Genomic DNA, 4106 nt, shown 5'->3' with positions numbered 1-4106 from the left:
TTTGCACTTGCTCTGCCGTTCTTTGTGCCACGCGTCCTCTTGTGCTTGCCAGTGGAAGCCTAGGTGGTGGATGAGACCTCTAGCAAGTGCAGCTACTTTCTATCCAGCGAACGCACAGGTAATGCGCTTCGGGCCCTTGTCAGAATGTCCGCGATGCCTTGGCTTTAGATGGCTCTCATCGCTCGGGACGCCGGATTGTTTCGGGAATCCTGCACGATGCTGGCCGGGGAAGCCCTCTACTGCTCGGAGGGCTGTACGAGGGGGGATATGTTGACGTTGCGCTCAGCGGTTGGTGTTGCTTTGCTGGTGAGCAAGGGCACGGTGTCCGATGTGGCGAGCCACGTCGTTGGCTGCTTCATCGCCAGGGATGTATGAGTGTCCAGGGGGCAAATGAGGAAATAATGCCCAGGATAGGCCCTTACTACATCGGTTTTGTGAAGCCGCGTTCCCTCACCTTGGAATGTCTACAGGGCCCGATACGCTTCCGTGCAGCGCCTCGCCTTCGCCACTGATATTTCCGGCCAGCGAGTAGCTGATCAGGCACGCGAACGCCAATGAATGGAGCACAAATGTGGCACTGTGGTAATTGAAGTGAATTAGTGAAGCTTCTGTTTTTGCTTGGATTGCGCAGACGGGCTCAAACACTTTTCGCCGTTTATCCGGTCGATAAGGCGGTATTTTATAAAGCGTTAACGGAGAAAAACTACCATGCGCGGTCTGCGGTGGCCGCACCAATTAAAGCAGTGTCATACATACGAGGTGCTACTGTGATTGGACGATTAGAATTCAAACCAGTTTTGGTTTCTATTCTGTGGAACATGCTTCGCATCCGACGTCAAGGTTGCATGGGCATGCTCGATATATGAGGAATCGGCATACCGCGCTTCTGCCATGTCGGCTCTAAAATTTGTCAGGCTTGCCGTTACAGAGAGAGAGTGTGAGAGAGAGAAAAAATTACACCCATCTCCTCGAAGGGAACCATGAGTAGGATGCGGAGCGTAATGGGGGTTCCGTTTGCGTTTCCGTTATGTTAGTTAGCCAAATTTGGTGGAAATGTAGTGAACCCCGTAATGCTCATATATCCCACTCATTGAAGTGGTATCTAAAGGTCTTTATTTAGGTTTGCACGTCTTCTTACTTAGTATGACGGCCTTATGGTCACTGAAGTGCACAGTCAGTGGATCTCGTAGCAGCGGTTGTATGTAGTCGTCGCCGTTGCAGTTGGTAAAGACTAGATGGATACACGTTCCGTGGATTGTAGTTGGCTCTCTCGATACGCACTGCACCGAGTAACGCGATGCCATGTACTGCACTATCCAATCGCTCTTGGTGATGTCGATATTAAAGTCTCCCACGAGAACGAACGGATGCACCGTGTCTGTACATTTCTTCTTGTAGTCACCCATTGCCTCGTTGATGTACCTTTCCACGTTTGTACGCGAGAGGTTGGGTGCGAGGTACATTGTCATTGCGCTGATGCTCTCACTTAATTGCGTCAGCACACTCACTGACGGGGCTGTTGCTTCCATCCTACTTCATCTGAAGAATCACGGAGTCAAGCGCAAGCACAACCGGAGTTGTTGTTGCTGTTGTTCCTCTCCTATGGCACGTACCCACGTGGGGGATTGGCCAAGAAACGGTGGTGTGCGGACGCTAGACCACCGCCGACGCCGCTGGACATAGCCCCGAGCATAAGACGACGTGAAGGATTGACCAAGAAACGGTGGTGTGCGGACGCCGGACCACCGCCGACGCCGCGGGACATACCCCCGAGCATAAGACGCTCCGCATCTAAAAACATTTATTGAGCTGTAGAGTTAGGAGCTGATCCTCAGTTCAGTAAGCCATGTGTTAACCACGCCGTCGTAGCCCGGGTTACAAGGAGTGCTTGGACCTCCAGGCGATCGCTAGTCAACAGTATCTCCCACTAGCCGAGACGTACGCAGTGGATGAACGCCGTGTGCGTCACAGGAGACGCTAAAATGCAATGCGCTTTTCCCCTACCTTTGGAGTTTGCCTGGATCGGGCCTGTATTGCATGAGGGATGTGCATACCAGGCCAAGGGTCGGCTGTTTCGGGACTGTGCCCGCGAGCAGTCGGGGCGTATGGCAACACCACGCCAACGAGAATTCGCCGGCGCGTCAGCGTCACTCTGCACACATTCTGCAAACTCGCTCCTGGAGCAGTGAATTAACGTTACCGCGCAAAAATTAACTTCAAAGAAAAAGGAAAGACGTGTGATATCGGGGATTTGAACTTGAGAATCACAAAACGGGCCTAAAGCTCTAGACCACTCGGCCATAAGCCAGTGCCATGAGCTTTATTCCAAGGCTCGTGCAGTAAGCGTCCCCCAAACTTCCTACAAATCTCGTCTTAACGGCTGCATTTCTTAAAGCGATCGAAAAGGTTTCGTCGTGGTGCTGGCCGCTGTGCTAGGTCACCCAGCGCAAGAAGTGCTTGCCGCACCTTGGTTGAGCTGTAATAAAGTTGTAAATAAAGCTGTAAACAAGTTTTGGCTGATTTTAGTCCCTAAGTACCTGTATAAACTTCGCTGACTCTTCTCGCGCCCTTAATTGGCCTTAATTTTTCTACTAGCGTACCAGTCATGTTGTAAGTCTATAAGGCGCCGCGCTGTAAGTATATAGCAACAGAGAGAAGAAAAAGAAGAAAAAATGAAGGAAGCCCACACTAACGCGTACGACTTAAAGGTGGCTAAACTGTACGCAGCCTTCACGACACGATTGCAGCCGATTTGCTTCTTCTCCAGGGCCGCACCGACTTTACTCCATCATTGTTGCTACAAGTGTGAGCTTCTTTCATTTTTTTTTTGAAGGGATAATCATTGGACATCACCTTGGAGGAGCGTACGCTATGACGTGTCTTTCTCGTTCCGAGCAAGTGCTGCAACGGTTACGGCGAACGCTGGAGTTTTTCTTTGCCAATCTTTGCCAATCTCTTTAGGCGGGTATGCTTGGCTTGACAAATATGCGCCGAGGACGCTGGGCGGCAGCCGTGAGGCAAGCCCACATGAGCGCTAGGCATTTCCTTGGTTTTGTTAAGTGCCGGGCTGTCTCCGCGAGGCCCGCGCTCACGTGCGCGAGCTCGGTAAATTATTGGCATTTTTAACTGCGGACGCTAAGAATTGCGATTTTCTAAACAGCTTCGCTGTTAAAAAACAAGGGTAGTGATGACAAAAACTTCCACCTCCCCTCGCGGGAACCCCTGTGTAGATGCGACGCATAGGCGGAGCGGCGAAGGGACCGCGTTTTATAGCGCGCATAACGTTGAGGGGACTGCGTAAGCAGGTCCCAGTCGATGACGACGTTGGCGTACTTGTAAAGCGGCGTGGACACTATAGGTGTTTGAGCCAAGCGTGGATGTTGCTTCGCCGGAGAACGGCACACGGGTTATATGCGCAGCGCGCCCGAAGGAGAGGAAACCGCGGAAGAGAGAGAGTACTGTACATGCGCCGGCCCCAGCGCGTTTGCCGCGGCGATGACGCAACACAATCCAACACAATCCACTTTAATCCAATCCAATCCAAGTCAAGCCAAGCCAAGCCAAGCCAAGCCAAGCCAAGCCAAGCCAATCCAATCGAATCCAATTTAATGCCCCTCGCGAGAGAGTGTTCGCTATCGGAGAGGAGAGGGGGTGAGCGGCGGAGAGCGCAGCTGGCACGGCGAGGAGAATGGGGGAGGGGTGGACAACGCCGCCGCCAACGACGACGACGACGCCGGAGGGATAAGGCGAGTGAATCAGATGCTCCGCATCTAATAATGGTGAGAGGACACCGGTAAGCCAGGTGGGTCTGCGTGGCGCAACGCCGCAATCCTTGCCAGCGCAGCGGACGCTCCTGCCGTTCTCGGTGAGGAACATGGCGGCCATTCACTAGAGCATGGGAACCTGAAAGCAAACTTGGGCGGTTCCAACGGGATATGGAAAGAAGAATAATAGGAGTAACGTTAAGGTAGAGGAAACGAGCTTCCTGGATGAGAGATCAAACACTATAGAGGATATCATAGTTCAAATAAAGAAAACGAAATAGACTTGGGCTGGACACGTAGCTAGGTCAAATGACAAGCGGTGGACTATCAGGCTGACATTGT

Source organism: Haemaphysalis longicornis, unplaced genomic scaffold (genome assembly GCF_048455015.1).
Source record: "Haemaphysalis longicornis isolate Haplotype H1 unplaced genomic scaffold, Haemaphysalis longicornis Haplotype H1 scaffold_5, whole genome shotgun sequence".
NCBI classification, from domain to species: domain Eukaryota; kingdom Metazoa; phylum Arthropoda; class Arachnida; order Ixodida; family Ixodidae; genus Haemaphysalis; species Haemaphysalis longicornis.
This window is presented reverse-complemented; position numbering follows the sequence as displayed.